This window comes from Heloderma suspectum, chromosome 2 (assembly GCF_057233095.1).
Source record: "Heloderma suspectum isolate Gila_16-S chromosome 2, 16-S_ref, whole genome shotgun sequence".
In the NCBI taxonomy this organism is placed as follows: domain Eukaryota; kingdom Metazoa; phylum Chordata; class Lepidosauria; order Squamata; family Helodermatidae; genus Heloderma; species Heloderma suspectum.
The window spans coordinates 275,060,595-275,080,301 of record NC_139459.1 but is presented as its reverse complement, the minus strand read 5'-3'; the positions used below and the strand labels follow the sequence as shown (position 1 = coordinate 275,080,301).

General features: G+C 44.3%; 1 protein-coding gene across 2 annotated transcripts in view; it reads left to right on the top strand.

Moving 5' to 3' along the window:
• The first annotated feature begins 12,963 nt into the window (after positions 1-12,963).
• RNF145 (ring finger protein 145) overlaps positions 12,964-19,707 on the top strand; it is a 101,925-nt gene continuing 95,181 nt past the window's right edge. Inside the window, exon 1 of one of the 2 annotated variants that reach the window (XM_084839273.1) lies at positions 12,964-13,181. The gene's annotated coding sequence lies outside the window, so the exon portion shown is untranslated. Of the gene's footprint in view, positions 13,182-13,514; positions 13,822-19,707 lie in introns of those variants that run through there. The other variant, XM_084839271.1, reaches the window with a different exon arrangement.

Sequence of the window (19,707 nt, the reverse complement as noted above, 5' to 3'; positions counted from 1 at the left end):
AACAATCTACAGCATAAGGGAATGATAATTCCTGTGTATACTGTGGACTAAAATCCAAGATGCATTTCTACACTAGAGGGTGCTGCCATCTTCACAAGAGGAGTATACAGGGCCTTTGTGCACTCTGAGTCTCCACCAAGTCTATTCTCCCTGCAACATGGTAGCAAGGCCTTAGGCCTCTAAACAACAGCCTCTGACTTTTCTTGCTTTGTGTCTGCTTTTCAGGTTGCAATCCGAGGCAAACATACCTGGAATAAGCTACGCTAAACAGAACAGGTCTTATTTTTGAATAAGCCTATGCAGGATACGATTGCTCTGTAAATTTCATAAATATGCCCAACAGTACAATTTTATGTGCTAAGTTATAAACTATGTATTTTATGTTGTTAAAGCAGTAAAATAAGTTTAGGATTGATAAGGAAGGGTTACATATATTTCCATTTTAGAGGGAGAAAGTTCTGTCGTGTTAGCAGGCCTCTGTTAGCGTGATGTTGGCTTTAACCCAAGAAGTCCACATGGAACCATATAGATTTATTTATACCTGCAAGCTGTGCATGCATTAAGGCAGTGTAAGACAATGCTTTGTAAAATCTGTTGTGCAAAACCTTTGACCTGTTCCCAGACACCCAACCCGACTGCCCACTACCATTTGTTATGCTAAATATATGCTTTCCTTATGATCCATGTATTTAAAACCACAATCCCATACATTGTTTTCTAAGATTGTATTTAATATGCTTTATAGTTCAAAATAGATTTTAATAACACTTTGTGACTTCTAATAAACCTGTTTTATACAATGAATTTTGTATCCAGCTCTTGAGTTCAGTGCACTTAGTTCTGAGTAAAAACTGACAGAATTGGCCTATACATATGTTTATGTTTTGTGTTTGTGTTTCAAATCAAGAATATTTTCTTGATTTGAAAAAAGATGTTAAGATAAAACAAAACTTATGTACAAAAAACTGTGTAAATGTACACATATGATTTGATTCTTCATAAACATTGCCCAACATAACTGTAATTTCAGAGTTTTTTCAAGATTTGCATATGAATTTCAGAGGATGAAGCATAAATTGCTTGTTTCCTAAAATAATAGCTATATATTGATGCCTTCCATCATATAAAACATAAGTGTTTTAAAAGTATGGCAGTGACATATATAAAATCTTTCCAGATATTGGTGTGTGTTTTTTAATCCTTATCTTCCTGAGTTCAGTGACTGTTTGACAGAGAGAGAAAGAGAGAGAAGGAGAGAGAAGGCATTTGAAGGATTGCTACTGTTTAGCATCCATGTGCTAAATATTGCCAAGAAGTCTTAGGGTGCAATCCTATGCACGTTTAGACAGAAGGAAGTCCTGCAACTCCCACCATCCTGGACGTTGTAGGACTTCTGTGTAAACATGCATAAGATTGTACCCTTAATAAATAACTCAACAAAAGCTCTTAAGAAAATCCAGCAGTCATGGAATAAGAAGACTATACGATGACCTAGGTTGGGATGAATTAATCCATGTGGATTTGTAACTAGTTTAAAAAAGCAGGAAGCAGAGAATGTTCACAATGGAGGGAATAAGTGAGGGGATATCCCCCAAGGATTTGTATCAGGATCAGTGCAACATATACATAACATGCAACATATTCCCATGCATATTTGCTCAGAATTATATTACATGAATTCTGTGGGGCTTCCTCCCAATTGTCCATAGGACTGTATTTATTCATTAGAAAATCTGAGGCTGGAGTGAACAGTGACATATTCAAGTTTGCAGATGACCTGAAATGATTCAAAGTGAAATCCTGTACAGATGTGAAGAGCTCCAAAAGTATCACTCCAAACTGGGTGAATGTGCAACAAAATGAGAGATAAAATTCACTGAAAATGAAAAATAATGTACACTGGGACAAAAATGTCCTTATTTCATATATATGCTAAAGACATCTGAACTGACTTGAGTTACTGAAGGAGCACTGGAATTTAAAGTTCACTGAAAATGTGTGCTGCAGCAATGAAAATGGCAAAGTTAGGATCAATAGAATATCAGATTGAAATTTAAATTTGTTGTTGTTGTTCAGTCGTTCAGTCGTGTCCGACTCTTCGTGACCCCATGGACCATAGCACGCCAGGCCTTCCTGTCCTGCGCATTCTCCCGGAGCGTGCTCAAGTTCATATTCATTGCATCCGTGATGCTATCTAGCCATCTCATCCTCTGCCGTCCCCTTCTCCTTTTGCCTTCAGTCTTTCCCAGCATCAGGGTCTTTTCCAGGGAGTTTTCTCTTCGCATTAGGTGGCCAAAATATTTGAGCTTCAGCTTCAGGATCTGTCCTTCCAAGGAGCACTCAGGGTTGATTTCCTTTAGGATGGACTGATTTGACCTCCTTGCAGTCCAGGGGACTCGTAAGAGTCTTCTCCAGCACCACAGTTCGAAAGCATCAATTCTTCGGCGCTCAGCCTTCCTTATAGTCCAGCTCTCACAGCCATACATTACTACTGGGAAAACCATAGCTTTGATTAGACGGACCTTTGTCGGCAAGGTGATGTCTCTGCTTCTTACTATGCTGTCTAGGTTGGCCATAGCTTTCCTCCCAAGGAGCAAGCGTCTTTTAATTTCATGGCTACAGTCACCGTCTGCGGTGATCTTGGAGCCCAAGAAAGTAAAATCTGTCACTGCTTCCATTTCTTCCCCTTCTATATGCCAGGAAGTGATGGGGCCAGATGCCATGATCTTCGTTTTTTTAATGTTGAGTTTCAAACCAGCTTTTGCACTCTCCTCTTTCACCCTCAACAAGAGGCTCTTGAGATCCTCTTCGCTTTCTGCCATTAGGGTGGTATTGTCTGCATATCGGAGGTTGTTGATAATTCTCCCAGCAATCTTAATGCCGACCTCTGATTCATCCAACCCGGCATTTCTCATGATGTACTCTGCATATAAGTTAAATAAGCAGGGTGACAATATGCAGCCTTGTCGTACTCCTTTCCCAATTTTGAACCAATCGGTTGTTCCATGTCTGGTTCTGACTGTTGCTTCTTGACCCTCGTACAGGTTTCTCAGGAGACAGGTAAGGTGGTCTGGTACTCCCATCACTTTAAGAATTTGCCACAGTTTGTTGTGATCCACACAATCAAAGGCTTTAGCGTAGTCAATGAAGCAGAAATAGACGTTTTTCTGGAATTCTCTTGCTTTCTCCATGATGCAGCGAATGTTGGCGATTTGATCTCTAGTTCCTCTGCCTCTTCTAAACCCAGCTTGTACTTCCGGTAGTTCTCGGTTCACATACTGCTGAAGCCTAGCTTGTAGGATTTTGAGCATCACCTTGCTGGCATGTGAAATGAGCGCAACTGTGCGGTAGTTTGAACACTCTTTGGCGTTGCCCTTCTTTGGAATTGGAATGTAAACTGACCTTTTCCAGTCTTGTGGCCACTGTTGAGTGTTCCAGATTTGTTGGCATATTGAATGCAGCACTTTAACAGCATCATCTTTTAGGATTTTAAATAGCTCAGCTGGAATACTGTCATCTCCGCTAGCTTTGTTGTTACTAATGCTTCCTAAGGCCCACTTGACTTCACTCTCTAGGATGTCCGGCTCAAGTTCAGTGACCGCACTATCATGGCTATCAGGGACATTCAAATCTTTCCTGTATAGTTCTTCTGTGTATTCTTGCCACCTCTTCTTAATCTCATCTGCTTCTGTTAGGTCCCTGCCTTCTTTGTCCTTTATCATGCCCGTCTTTGCACAAAACGTTCCCTTGAGATCTCCAATTTTCTTGAAGAGATCTCTAGTCTTTCCCATTCTGTTGTTTTCCTCGATTTCTTTGCATTGTTCATTTAAGAAGGCCTTCTTGTCTCTCCTTGCTATTCTCTGGAACTCTGCATTCAGTTGGGTATATCTTCCCCTTTCTCCCTTGCTTTTCGCTTCCCTTCTTTCCTCAGCTACTTGTAAAGCCTCATCAGACAGCCACTTTGCTTTCTTGCATTTCTTTTTCTTTGGGATGGATTTCGTTGCTGCCTCCTGAACAATGTTACGGACCTCCGTCCATAGTTCCTCAGGCACTCTGTCTATCAGGTCTAATCCCTGAAATCTATTCCTCACCTCCACTGTATATTCATCAGGGATATGATTTAGCTCATACCTGAACGGTTTAGTGGTTTTCCCGACGTTCTTCAATTTAAGCCGAAATTTTGCAAGAAGCAGCTCATGATCTGAGCCACAGTCAGCTCCAGGTCTTGTTTTGACTGACTGTATGGAGCTTCTCCATCTTTGGCTGCAAAGGACATAATCAATCTGATTTCGATATTGACCATCTGGTGACGTCCATGTGTAGAGTCGCCTCTTGTGCTGTTGGAAAAGAGTGTTTGCTATGATCAGCATGTTCTCTTGGCAAAACTCGATTAGCTTTTGTCCTGCTTCATTTTGTACACCAAGGCCATGCCTGCCTGTTATCCCGGTGATTTCTTGACTTCCTACTTTAGCATTCCAATCCCCTATGATGAAGAGGACATCTTTTTTTGGTGTGAGTTCTAGAAGGTGTTGTAGGTCTTCATAGAACCGATCAACCTCAGCTTCTTCAGCATCAGTGGTTGGGGCATAGACTTCAATTACTGTGATGTTGAATGGTTTGCCTTGGATTCGTACTGAGATCATTCTATCATTTTTAAGATTGTACCCCAATACTGCTTTTCCCACCCTTTTGTTGACTATGAGTGCTACTCCATTTCTTCTAAGGGATTCTTGCCCACAATAGTAGATATGATGGTCACCTGAATTAAATTCGCCCATGCCTGTCCATTTTAGTTCGCTGATTCCCAAGATGTCGATGTTCAATCTTGCCATCTCATGTTTGACCACCTCCAGCTTACCTTGATTCATTGATCTGACATTCCAGGTTCCTAAACAATATTGTTCTTTACAGCATCGGATTTTCTTTTCACCACCAGACACATCCACACCTGAGTGTCCTTTCGGGTTTGGCCCAGCCGCTTCACTCTTTCTGGTGCTATTTGGAAATACCCTCTGCTCTTCCCCAGTAGCATATTGGACACCTTCCGACCTGAAGGTCGGACACCTTCTCATCTTCCAGCATCATATCTTTTAGCCTTGTGATACGTTCCATGGGGTTTTCTTGGCAAGAATACTGGAGTGGGTTGCCATTTCCTTCTCCAGTGGATCACATTTTGTCAGAACTCTCTGCCATGACCTGTCCGTCTTGGGTGGCCCTGCACGGCATAGCTTATGGCTTCACTGAGTTACGCAAGCCCCTTCGCCACAACAAGGCAAATAGCCGGTCCTTAATATCTTTATAGAAAGCTTTATTGCGACCACATTAGAACACTGTGCACAGTCTGGCTGCCCAGTTGGAAAAATGACAGAAAAAGGCTGAGTGGCTAAACGTGTGAGTTGCCGCCCTAAAAATTCCCCATTCATTTCAGCAACAAAACCGCATCAACCCAGTGTTCTCTCAGCCTCAGTCCTCCCTGCAATATGCAGATAATAATGCTGGCCTACCTCATGGGTGTGTCAGATAATTATACAGATCACTTTGAACATTTTAAATGTGTTATATAAACATTTCATTATATTTCATTATTTTATTAACTAAAATGCTCAAGGGGTAGTTGAAGCATTGCCTGTTCATACAATCAGCACCTGGAAATCATCCCTACCAGGCGGTGGCCTGCTGGCAAACCTGCACACTCACACAGGTGGAAGACCTAGAATGTCTGAACAGGGCCTAAGGGGATATGTAAAGGAGCTTCATAATCATGTGAATAGTGTAGAGCAGAGGTGGCGTCCATGGGGACCTCCAACAGCTCCCATGAAGCTCTCACCTCCTGCCCCCTTCAAAAAAAAGTTTAAATAAAAACGTTGTAAAATGTTAGGATAGTCTTATTTCTCTCCCTTTCTAGTCTCTAACCTTACTCTTTCTCTACCCTCTACCCTTTTTCCTTGCTATTTTCCCCTCCCATTCTCTTGCTTCGCTGTTTGCTGTATGTATTTGTATCCTTCTCTCTCTGGAGAAAACCATTGCAAAAATTCAAAGCAAAGCAAGGCAAGCAAGCAAACAAGCAGGTAAGAAACGCCACACTAGTTGGTTCCCTTATACAATTCACAATTCTGCTATACAGCTGTCTTCCAGAGAGGCAATGGCAAGGAATGCTGGAGCTGTTCCAGCCCGCTACATGTAATAAGTCACACCTTCAGATAAAACTTAGAATAGGGATATTATTCCCCCAAGGCTCTTTTCCATTTCCTCTCTCTGAAAGGTAAGGAATTTAGGAAGAGCATTCCATCACTTAGAAACTACTTCTGAAAAACACTTCTGCCTTGTGATTGAATAATGCGCCTCTCTGATCAAGGGGGCACTTGGAGAAGGGCTTCAGCAGAAGATCATGTTCCGGCAGGTCTTTCTTAAAATACTGCTTTAAAAGCCAGCAGAAAACTTGAAAAGAATGTTTGTCTGAATGGACATCCAGCAATCACTTTGTGGAGCTTCGTGTAGTGAAAATCATAGGTGTCCCTGTGAATTATATTCACTGTTCCTCAGAGCTGAGCTCCATATTACACTGGACATGATGAGGTAGTATGGTAAGAACTCTGAATAGTATCACCTCAGACCACACGTGATGAATTGCATGTTTCTACCATGTATAACCATTAAAAAAAAAAATCCTTCCACCATCTAAGAAGCTGCCATATATTGACTGGGTTCGCACAATCACAGAGGGAAAATAAGCCACAGTGGCTTATTTTCCCTCCCAGCACATGCTGGTCGCAAGCTGCCTAATCAGCATAAGTACCCTCACCGGGCATGGGTTGTCATGACATCCGAACCCATGAGGGTGGGAAGTTGGGGTGATTTACAAACCACCCTGAGAACCACAGGTTCGGACATCATGACAACCTATGCCTGGTGAGGGTAATTATGCTGATTAGATGGCTCACAACCAGCATGCGTGGGGAGGGAAAATAAGCCACCATCGCTTATTTTCCCTCCGTGATCGTGCAAACCGGCCCAATCTGTGTTTCAAGCTGAAACTATGCAGTCAGAAGTGAACACCACTGAGTTCAATGGAGCATACTCCCAGATAACTATGCATATGATTGTAGTCATGCCCCATAAATTTAATTGTGAAGATTTATTACTGGTTTATTTGTTTGTTTTAGATGTCTGTGTTTTATAATGGAGTTTTTAACCAGCGTTCCTTTGAGTATTATAATAGAAAAACACTCCAGTCCTGGGGTATGTGACTGGATTCTCATTGGGAGCGTCTCTACAAGGACTGACATTATGAGCTCTTATACTTAAAAATGTACCAGTACAACACCACTCAGAAGTAAATAACACAGTATTCATCAATGCCTACTCCCAAGTAATTGTGCATAGGATTGCAGCCTTTGTTTGCTAATCAGGATTTGCGTTGTGTTTTAAATAGCTATGGAAAATGGAAAGTTCAGTGCAGAAATCACACACTTCTAAAAAGTATTTCTGCTAGAGGGTAATTCTGTTCACCAAATGCAAATGAAGTAGAAAGAAGAAAACTTTCTCTGATCCAGAGAGGTTCTAACTCTTCGCAGTGTATGATTATTCAAACCTGGGTGTAAATTGTAGATAGGCGTTCAAGAGTGTCTACTGTTAAAACTTTATCTCCATGGAGTAAGCCCAAGCACCTTGTGAATTAGTCCTTCAGATCCAGCCCCTATGTTTTAAGTACCCCATGAAGCACTCTGGGCAGTATCCAAGGCTGCTGCTCCACTTACAGCATTGTCGTAGCACTAGCATAAGCAACCTCTAGTGCAATGGCAATAACATATGCTGGTGCTGCAAAAAAATTATCGCACCAATATACGCTATTGGCATCGCACTAGGTGTCACTTATGCTAGAGTTATGTCAATGGCATAAGCAGAGCCACTGCCTTGGATACTGCCCTCTCTATATAGTTTGTAAATATTTTATCTTGTAATAACTGAATAGAGAACCCAAACTTTCTCCCCTGCCACATTTTGGATCTGTTGTGTTTTCTCTCACATCCTTTTTGCCTGCTGCTTTCAAAATCTCCTCAGAGGAATTTCCTTTGTCACGAATTTAAGGTGATGGCTTTTGTCCAGCCACTGTCATCAGGCCTCCACATGACCTCTCAGTTCTGAGAAAACTCTTTTGAAAGTTTTAATGAGATTCCTTTGCGTATTGCAAGCTTTTATTCTCCAGACCTCAACAGGGTTTTTGTTTCTGAGACGGAGTAAGTCTTTCTTGGTTGATTGCTGAAAGTTGAGAAATGCAATTTATATAAAGATGTGTTAATAATGGGGTAAATTATAATGGCAGACCCTGTAGCAACAACATATGAGTCTTACAGGAGGCCTTTGAAATGCTTGACAAATAAATGATTCCTCTGAAACTGTGCAAGACTGTAAATCTGTCTGCCTTGTTTCCCTATTGGAGGATTTATGCATCTCTAAACTAAAACATTTTTCAGAAAGAAATCCTACCCAACATGTCGGAGACTGGGGGATATTAATTTGCCTTCTTGCCAGAAATTGAAAGATTATTTGTTATAACAACTTGGAAAACCATACAAAAATGACATCAAGCTTGCGGAGGGCACAGGAAGTGGGGAGGTGCAAAAATACCCCCTACGGCGACATGTCTAGAATTGTGGGTGGCCAGAATGGTTGATGCCTGCCTAAAAGAGGTTATGCTAACACATCTACACAAATTGGATTCTGTGCTCTAAAGTAGGGAAGGCCAGCTCCTGACCTGCAGGCCAGATGGTCCCCAAAATAATTTTCTCTGCCCCCACCCCTCCCTTGTGGTCCTACCATATTTTAACCCAAGAATGTTATTGTCAGGATGGAAACTGAGCTGATAGAACCCCAGAGCAGTTCTGATTCTGAGGAGGATCAGCAATCCGTGGGAGAGGAGCCAGCTCATCCCTCACAGGCACAGCAGCTGGCAGAGATTCCTCCTGCCGGCATTCCTGAGATAGATAGTGACCCTGGCAGTGAGAAAGTGCGGGAGGGGGGGCTTGCTAGACGCTCGATGCAGACGCAGGGAACGACGAGCGATGGAGGGCGCGGAAAGGAGGCGTAGTGCCCATTTGATGCGCAAGCAACAGCTGCGTCCCATGGACCCAAGGGAAAGAGGGAGGATCTCTCTAACCCTAAGTTCAGGGTCTTCAAGTGATTCTCCTTCAAACCGGGACCAACTGCCTACCCGGAGCATAGGCTACTCTGCTGTTCATTGCTTAGTCGCTGGTGATTAGCATCTGAAAGAATCATTAAGTTGTAAAAGTATTAAAGCCTTTGAAAGAATCCTTTCCTGTGTCTTGAGTTGGCTACTGGAGTGCGCTGAAAAAGGCCGGCTAGGGCCCCCTGACAGTTATGCAGAGCTTCACTCATAAGGAAAAGAAATGTGGAGGAAACCAAGATCTTACACTTGAACAGTGCAGCTCTGGTACATAATACTCCAGTCATGCCAGGATACACACAATGTTATGTACACATGCCTTACTTCTGAGCAGGGAGGTTTCTGGGGTTCAGCACTCACTCTGGGTTCAGTTTCCTTTGGAAGGAGGTCACAAGAGTCTTATGGCATTTTATAAAATTTGCATGTATTTACAAATGTACACACCGAGCATAAGATGGGGGCTCTCAGTATTAGGAACGTAGGAGGCTGCCTTGTATTGAGTCAGACCATTGGTCCATCCATCTCAGTATTATTGACCCAGACTGGCAGCAGCTCTCCGGGGTTTCAGGCAGGATTTTTTCCTAGCCCTACCTGGAGAAGCCGGGAATGGAACCTGGGACCTTCTGCATGCAAAGTAGGTGGTCCACCACTCAGCCATGGCCCCTCCCCTAATTAACTCAACAGATGTCCCAAAGTTCACTGTTTCCCTTCAGACGTCTAGAGATCCCCCGCCCAGCAGCTGATGCTTTTAGCTTCCAAAGTCTAAAACTCGGCCTCTCTGTCTGAGTCTTTTCTCAAAAACCGCCTGTTTCTTCTAGACACACAGCTAGACACATCCCCAGGAAAAAGAGAAGGGAAGGAAGAAAGACCCTTTGTAAAATGTCTCTCTATGAAAGGAGTCTCTGGCCCTTTCCTTAGCTTTTCTTAAAGCTAATCTTCTTCACAAAAGGAAGATAGTGGGCACTTTGCCAGGATTATTAGCAAGTCCAAGGCTCTCACCTGAGGTATGCCTCAGGCAAAATACACTGACAGAAAATCCATTCACAGAAACCTTAAGAGTCAAGAACCTGAGTTGGAAGGGGTCTTCCAGGATATCCAGACCAACCCTCCAAACTTAGAACAATATATTCCACATCAACATGGAGGCTCTTGGGATGGTATCAGCCACCTAATGGGCTGCTTTGAGGGCCAAAAAGCAGGATCTAAATGTGTTTTTAACACTCCTTTAAACAGAAACAAATACAAATGGGAGATATGCATTCCAGAGCTGAAGGGTGAAAAAACAAATCTTTCAAAGAAAACTAGCATTATAAAGAAGAAAAAGCTTCTGAGATGCCACACTTTTACTTTGGGGGAGAAATGTAGCTTTGCTTGATTTGCTACTTTTCTTTTCTTTCAAAGGACTAAGTAATCACTCACACAGTAAATAGAAACATATTTAAAGTACTAAAGGTGCAATCCTATGGCTGCTAGTTAGTGGCTAGACAGCCACAGGACAGGTCAGTTCTCAGGAACCGACCTCCACCCCCTCCTGCACTGCCTCATAGGCAGTGCGGAACGGCCCTGCACTCCGCGCTCGGAAGAGGAGCGTAGAGCGGCGAAAATGGGGAGTGCCTTGGGGCGTGCCGGGGTGGGGAAGTGCTGTTCTGACACTTCCTATACTTTGGCCAGCGTCTGCCCCCCTCTTCCCGCATCTAGATAGCGGAAATTGGCTATCTAGCTATGAATGCAGGGCGGCTAAAGCGCGGAGGGGATGATCCCCTCTGTATTTCTCCTGCCCTACATCGGATAGGCGGTCACCTCCAAGTTTGGAGGCGGCCGCCTATCCTGATATGATTGTGCCCTAAAAAGATTAAAAGTGAAATGAACACTTAAAATGTAGGGTGGTGGTACTAGTGTTGGACTGGGACCTGGAAGATCTGGGTTCTAGTCCCCACTTGTCATGAACTCACAGGGACAGCCTACCTCACAGGGCTGTTGTGACAATAAAATGGAGAGGAGGATGACCATGTAAGCTGCCTTGAGTTCCTTGCAAAAGGAGGAAAGGCAGGTTATAAATGTAATACTATTTCTTTAAAAAATGGGGGTTGAGTTTGTAAGCAATCAACATGGACACTCTCCAACTAGCCATGTCAGTTGGGCAACTATATTACACAGGAGCTATCACAACAGGAAATGGAGAAAGGGAGGAACTGTTTTACCAGCAACATCAAATTGCATTTGTGTGTGGAGTTCTCTGCAAAGGGCATGTGACTTTAAGGAAAACATCAGTATTCCCTGGAACCAAAGGACTACAGGGGCTAGGAAGGGCGACCAGTTAACATGTATATACTCGCCATGTGTACAGTATAACATATACATTCATATATCCTATGTGCTCAGCTTCTGTGATCTTTCTACCATTGGGGGGATTGTTGTGCTTAATGTGCAAAAAAAGACAAATAATGATACACTTGAGTATACATTTATTTATCATGATATATATACCATTTTTTCAGCGGAGTCCTCAAAACAGCTCACAACATTTATAAAATGCAATGGAAATATTAAAAACCATATATTTAAAACAAAACAGAAAAGACAACTAGTCCGGCTGGAGTGCAGTAATAATTCTAAAATACTAACATTAAATCTGTTATTCTGTGGGATTGATAATAATAAGGGTAATTTGTTGTTGTTGTTGTTCAGTCGTTAAGTCGTGTCTGACTCTTCGTGACCCCATGGACCATAGCACGCCAGGCCTTCCTGTCCTGCGCTCTCTCCCGGAGTGTGCTCAAGTTCATAATAATGGTAATACTTAGTATTTATATAGAACATGGCAAGGCTTTGGAATGTTTCACATCAATTAAACACAGCAACAAAGTTTCTGATTTGCATTTGAAGCACTAAAAGAGAAAGGTAAAAGTAACTTAAAACCCACATCCTCAAAGTGCCAAAACTGTTGACTAAAAGTAGACAAATTTCTACCAGGACAGGTAGCCAGTTTTGATGTATGGAAGGGTGCAATGTTATACATGTTTAGACAGAAAAAAGTCCTCCAATTCCCAGCATTCCCCAGCCAGTACGGGAGTGCTGGCAGTTGTATGACTTTTTCCTGTCTAAACATGCATAGGGTTGTGCCTTTAATCTCACTTTATTTTGGATCCTCAGAACTGATCCAAACAAACAGGCCAAGAATGGGCTTCCAAGAACCCAAACATTTGCCTGTCCTCTCTTCAAATCAGATCTGATCCTTAGAGTTTGGTTAGTATTTCATCCCCATCTGCCCTTATTTGGGGCCATTGAAATCAATGGGAGTTCATTATAAGCCGTGTTCCCACGTAAGCATGTACTTATTTTCATGTGAATGGCTGCACACACGCTCCATTTTAAAGTCAACATGGAGGCTGGACGCCTTGCAAGTATAAAGTGTGGATCGGCCTGTATGTACTCATGTTCTGCAGTGTCTTCCGCACAGGGAGGACTGGGCTTCCTTGCCCAGATCCTGAGTAAGCGTGACGAAGGATCCATTTCTACCATGCACAGAAATGAAAACGCAACGTGCAAGCGCAATCCTCTGCACATCTCCTCACAATCAACCGATACGTCGGCGATGCTCTGCGATTGATAGAGCACTCCCGAACAAAATAGATGACCACCACCAGTGGCGCATCCAGTTTATAAATGTGTGGATTTTAAAATATAGAGATTTAAAATTTATATATAAACAGATGTCAAATATTTCGCCACAACGCCGTCCCACCAAATTCAGTGGCGCTGGCAAGGCATGCGCCCCCTTGGAGCACACGAGTGGGCTTGCTTCTGAGCAGACTCGCATACGCTCTGGCTCCCGAGGCCGCGGTTCCCAACTCCTCGGGAGTCAGCGCCGCTGAAGACAGCGCGCCTGGCTTCCGCGCGAGCCCGGAGAGAATCAAGCTGCGCAGTTAGCCCGAGGAAGCAGGGGCGGGGTGACGATCTACGCCGAAAAGGGAAGCAGGGGCGTCTCGCCAACGGGAAGGTACGCCTCGCCCCCGGCTTCATGGCCCGGGGAGGAACGGGTTCCCTCACCGGAGCAGGGCAGCAGACGGCTCTCAGGAGGAGGCGCGCGCTGTTGCTGCCGCGAATCTGCTCCCGTAGGGGGAGGCGGGCGCGCGGCTGACCCGCCGGGGCGCTCGGGGCGGGAAAGGGGCCTGCAAGCCCCGAGCTCCCCGGGAGAGGGCGAGCCCGTTGCGCGCTCCCGCGCGCGCTCTGCCGCCCCCCGCCCCGGCGTTTCCAGAGCCACGGCGGAGCCGGCTACTTTGTCTCGTCGGCGCCGGGCGCATGCGCCGTTCGCCGGCGGGGCTAGGGGGGCGGAGGCGACGCGCCGTTCCCGGAGCTCGCCGGAGGCGCCAAGCGCAGCGAGGCGGAGGGGCCATGGCTGCCCGTTAATGGGGAGCGCGAGCTCGCTGGGGGCCGGCGCCTGGAGCCGTAGCGGGGCCACCCCCACCGCGATGCTGCCTGGGCGGGCCGGTCGGTTGCCCCGACGCCAGTGCGGGCCTGGCACGGAGCAGCGGCAGCTGCTTTAGGGGCCGCGAGGAGGAGGAGGAGGAAGGAGCGGGCGAGCGAGCGGAGCAACCAGAAAGCCCCCGGCTGGGGTGGAGACGGATCGCACGGCCCAGGTGACGGGGAAACCCTCCGAAGCCGCCCTTTGCGCCCCCTGCTGCGCCCCCTCTCGCTCGACAGCCTTCCCAACGGGTGCCCCCCCCGTGGCCTCTGTACCCCTCCCCGGGTCCTTTCCAGGATTTGCCCCACCTCTCGCTCCCCGGATCTTTCAAACATCCCCGCATCGCCCCGTTGCCTTCCCAGCTACCTGACCGCCGCCCCCTGCTCCCCTTCTGGAGGGTCTTCGATGGAAACCCCGCCTCCCTCCAGCAAGGGCCTTCTCCAAACCCCCCCCCCACCCAAACTCCTGGCTTAACTGCTGAAATGGGTGGTCCCTGCCCGCATCCTCCTCAAGGCCCAATGAAATTCCCTCCTCGCCCCCCCCCCGGAGTTGGGAAGTCTTTTAGTATTGTAGCACACCCCCCCCCCACCGCCCTCCTACTGGAACATAGATCTGTGCCGGGCGGCCCCCTCTCCTTTCCTGCTGCGCTCAGCCACGAAGGCGGCGTCGGCGGCAGCTTTGGGCTGGCAGCAAGCTTTGCAGGGGTTACTCGAGTTCAAACGCGGCTGAGCTCACCGGGGGCCGAAAGTGTGTGTGTGTGTGTGTGGGGGGGGGTTCTGCAGCAAAGACGTTGTAGATTACTGGAAAGTCTTGAACTTGAGCACGCTCCGGGAGAGAGCGGAGGACAGGAAGGCCTGGCGTGCTATGGTCCGTGGGGTCACGAAGAGTCGGACACGACTGAACAATAACAACTTGAATTGCAAGCAGATGCTCGCGGAGGAGCGGGGGGAGATTCCTGACTTTAGAAGGGCGCGCGTGGAGGGAGGCTAGTTGGGGAGAATCTCGTTTCCAGAGAACTCCTGCGATGGGAGCTTGAAACGTTTCCCCCCGGGGTTGATGAAGCGGTCGTGGTGACCCTGGCTCTGGGGTTGGTAGTTAACGTTCACTTGCAGTCCTCTACTTTCTTTAGTGGTTTCAGTCTGTTTACATTCTGGGCTTTCCCAGAGCAAGAGGGAAGAGGTGTAATCTCACAGCCCCCAAGCATCTAGATCCGGAACTTCTTGAGTGGAAACAAAAGCCCCAATCAGTCCAGTTCCCATGTAATAGTTGTCAGGTTGGAGTACTACCTTTGCTTAGGGTCAGCCATTGCAAGCATTTTATGCTCGGAAATCCCTCTACCTACTTTCTTATCTTCTGTGTGTGAAACCTAGGATGAAAGAGGGAAGTGGAAAGACCCAGTTGTAAGTAAAGCATACGCTCATGTGTAAGAATTATTCCCCTTTTCTCAGTCTGTAGAGCAGGGCAGTCTGTCCAGGCGTATTTCTCATGTCACCAAATCTAATTCTCTTTGGCATCTTCTCTTCCTATCAATTAAACCCTGTAATGCTTAAAAAAATCTTTCCCTATGGGGCTGCAGTTCGGTTCCATTTCTCGCATATACTTTGACAGATGGGTAGTTATTGGAAAGCTGCCTCCATATCAGGTATTACTTTGTCCTCTGGCAAGTACAAAGTACAGGAAAGGAGCATGTGCTACAGAGACAGACTGGTTTGGAGGAAAACGTTACTTTAAAGATAATTTAATAGTCTCCCGCACATAAGGAAAAGAAAGTGCCTGTTATATGCTAACCTTTTGATTGTGCTCTCATGCAAATTTGCTCTCACCGATGTAGATTTCTGGAAATAATCTATAGACTAGGATGACACACTGTGATACATTTTATTTTTTTAGAGATAGGTTTAAACATTTACACCCCACTGTTAGATGTGGCAGAGAGGGTCATTTGCTATTTAATTTGTTTATTATATTTCTATACTGCCAAATAACTGAAGCTCTCTATGCAGTTCACAAAAATTTGTTATATTTATATTCCGCCTTTCCTCCAAGGAGCCCAAGGCAGTGTACGTGGTCCTCCTCTTCCTCCTCCTTGCCATTTGATCTTCACAACAGCCCTGTGGCTGGAGAGATGCTAGGATTTGTAGGACCTTTTTTCTGTCTAAACATGCATAGGATTGCACGTTTAGTTTTCTTACTGCAGGGTGTGAAAACTGCAATTCTGTGTGCACTTCCATATGAGTAAGCCCAGTGAACTTAACGGAACTTGCCCTGCATAGGAACAGACTGCAGATGAAATCATCACCTAAAATAAGAAAATGGTGGTTTAACTTTTAAACTTTGGCAAATATGAATTTTCTTTTGTAATTGTGGTAACCTCTAGCTTGAAACTATAGAAAGTAGGAATTCTGACAGGCTTCCAGTTATCAGTTTTCATATCCATATTCTATTTTGAATATATTTATATCGAAGTGATGTAGGACCAGGGTTGACAACTCTTTCCCCTGCAAAGCCTCTGTGTTCTAATAATGGTGTGTCAAGCAGAAATTCAGCAGTTGAAACTATTCCTAGAATACTGTGAGATTCATCACTTGTTGCATTTCTGCTTGTTTTGCCGCTATTAAAGGTACAGGAGCCTTGCTGAAGAAAAAGTTGGCAACAGTACTTAGATATTACTGTGAACTTGCATCGGATGAAACCCTGCCCAGTGGGGAGAGTCAAGCCTATATGGGTAGTCATAATAACAATGACTCTTACCTTTTTCTTTTTTGCATTGCAACATGATATAATGTCTTTGAAAGGCAATGGGTTTGTTTTAGCAGAAACGTAAGCAAATTTCAATATGGTTTCTGTCTGCCTCCCAAGACACATTTTAAAAAGTGAGTAGAGAAATTAATTAGTCAAATATATTTAAAAATACACCAGAGAGTGGTTCCTCCCCTCCCTTGGTGATGGAAAGCGCTTATTTCAGTTCCTCTTAATGTCTCATGTTTCTGGGGAAGAATTGAAGAACTGCAGATAAACCCAATAAAATGGTATGAAGAATTTGCAGGTGCTGTGAAAAAAGTATATTGCCTTTCTTGTATTTTACAATCTGCTTTAGGTAAATGCACTCCACACGATATCCATTGAATCCTTGCCTTTGGTTCTTTTTAGTTAGTCTGCTGGTAGTTCAGACTATTCGAACTCTGATTTATATTTTTTATTCTGGCTCCTGTTTTGAAGCAATGTGCTGCTCAATACTCTAATGCGCTCTTTGATTCCAAGTACCTAACTGCAGTGACTTCTTTTAAGCTGTAGAGTCAAATATAGTTTTAATCTGTACTTGATTTGGATAGTAAAAATATTTGACAAAGGTGCCATTCAATATGTACTACGTTTACTTTATTTTTGCCAAAGTTCTTCTGGGAAACAGTAGAATGTTTCAATCTGGACAAATAATATACCTAATTCAACACATTCTTTATAGCATTGACTTCTGTGGGATGCCCTTTGAATGCTGCGAAGTTTCTACTAATTTACATAAAGTTGTTTACAAGTCACTACAAGTAACCCCAAAGTAGTTTTTCTCAGAAGTATAGGCAGCATCAGAACTGTGTTGCACAGCTCAGTAAGACTGAACTTTGTATGTCTGCCACTTTCTGTTGGAGTTCTGTGAATTCTTTAAATTTTTACAACTAGTATCATGCCAGTTTCATGCCATTTGCTTATTCAGACAAGATCTCTTGAACTCACATGTTACTTTTGCAAGTCACATGTATGAATGCCTGTATTTGTGCAAGTATGGAAGACCAACATGGATCTGTTTCTTAGAACTGGTTTACATGTTGTTTCACCTGAATTTCTTGTATATTTACTAGCTTTTGTGAAAGACTGCTGTACTCGCAGGAGCTATGTTATTTTCAATTTTATTTTAAAATATTTTATACCACCTGTCATATAAAACTAACCAGGCAGCATGCAAGTTTAAAACCATAATATAAATATACAATATAATGAAATCATAACTAGGGTCAGTATGCTCACCTATTTTTCCCCTACCGAAGGAAGTTGATTTGTAATCTTTGGTGAGCTACCTCTTCCAAATCATTACAACGTGAATTTGAGTAGAACACTCACAGGATAAACCCAATAAGTGTGCATGAGAACTGGGTAACATACTATATGATGCAACGTGGAGAGTAGATGCATATGTGACCATCTCCAGAGACCAATCTACAGGTCTGTGCATATAGACCACCTGAGTGTATCCTTTCTCATGTTAAACTTTCATTCCTTTTAAAGCAGCCTATCCCAACTGGGTGCCCTCCAGATGTTTTGGCAGCTAGCATGTTCCATGCTCCTGAATGCTGGGAGTAGTAGTCCAAAACATCTGGACAGCACCAAATTGGGGGAGGCCCTTTTAAGGTGTGGATGTATATGTTGAGATCTTCCAAATATAAAATCTGAAGTGACCCCAAAAGGTCCTGTCCTGGAGGGAAGGTGTCAGAGTAGCATTCCTGGAGACCAGCAGTATTTCACTTCTTTGACGAGCATGGTAAAAACAGTAGCTGCGGTAGCTTTCACATTGTCAAGGCATTTCAGTATCTTATCTGAAAGTGCCTTCTGTAGACTGCAGCCAGCTTGCAGATTTCAAGGTTGCATTTAATTACTTATTGCTGGCTCTGGGTACAGTGTGCACGAGGCAAAAAGGGCTGGGACAGTGTTCCTTAGCAGGAGGCTGGCTTTTCTGCAACAAATCTAATACATTTCCCTCCATTCTGCTAAGACAGCATTCTCTGGCCATTGCTGGTATACTTTCTGAAATCTTTTAGTTAGCTTTTTCTCCCGAACCTTAGTATAAGTAGGGCATTCCAGAGCAGGTTTTGTGATGTGCTGTGGGCACCGTTATTCTCTTGCTTGCAGAGGCACTATATGAGGCAGTTTTGCAAAACAGTCCTGCCAAATAGTCCTTGATCAATTTCGATTGTACTAGAAAAGGTTTCTACTGAACATTAAGGGCATTGCGCTAACTAGCTGGATATCAATGTGTTTAGAATTTCTGAATAGGGGAGTTTACTCAAGTCTTCCAACTCAGTGCAATGCAGCTGCTTTGCATTACTGCTACATCTGGCAACGATGGCTGTTGCTGAGATACCTGTGCGATTGCATCTGCGTGGAATCCTAGAATGGAATGCTGCAAATTGTACCAGTGCAGCGATCATCCCAAATGCTCATTTGCTATTGCAAAAACTCATCAGCTCGGGCTTTGGGCCTAATAGCTTCAAGTTTCCCTGCCATAGAAAAATTAGCCATTGAAGGTGCTAATAAACTTTGTTATAACATGTTTAGCAATGCTTATAGTTTATAGCGCTTAACACCAGTTAGTACAATTTAATAATAGTTTAGGGTTCCCCGGGTAGCATTCCTTGTAGCCGGTCTTAATCCTAAAGTGTCCAAAATCTAGTAGTTTCTCTGTAATGCAAAAATTGCAGTGGACTAAAGTTTGGAATGGACAAAATAAAGGACATTCACTTTGAACATTGTCGTTCCAGCCTTAAAACATGTGCATGCTGTAAGCCAGGGATGTTGTACCTCTTTCAGCAAGAGCTGAATTCCATTTCATGGAAGCTCTTGGGAGTGGGGCCAAAGACAAAAAGGGTGGAGCTAAAACACCAGCATGTTTTATCTTAAAGCTCTCCCTGCCAGTAGCTAAGCCTTGGGAGAAGCATTTCAACCTTTTAGAATGGGGAAAACCAGGAAACTACCAAATGATTGGAGGAAAGGGGTGGGACCCATCTGGGGAACCTGGGCAGGTTTTGCACCTCTGCTGTAAGCCCTTACCTGGGTATGATCCCACTGATATTAGTGGGTGTATATATCGCTATAGCAGTGTTCAAGATAGATAGTGATGTGAGAGACCTCTGCCTAAGGTTCTAGAGAGCCCCTGCCACAGTGGACGATACTGGGCTAGGTACACAAATAGTCTGGCCTGCCAACATCCTATATTCTCAGTTGGCATCAGAATAAACTGTTTTTTGCACAAAGATCTTAAGAAATGCACCAGTGGTCTTTAAAAAAAGGTAAA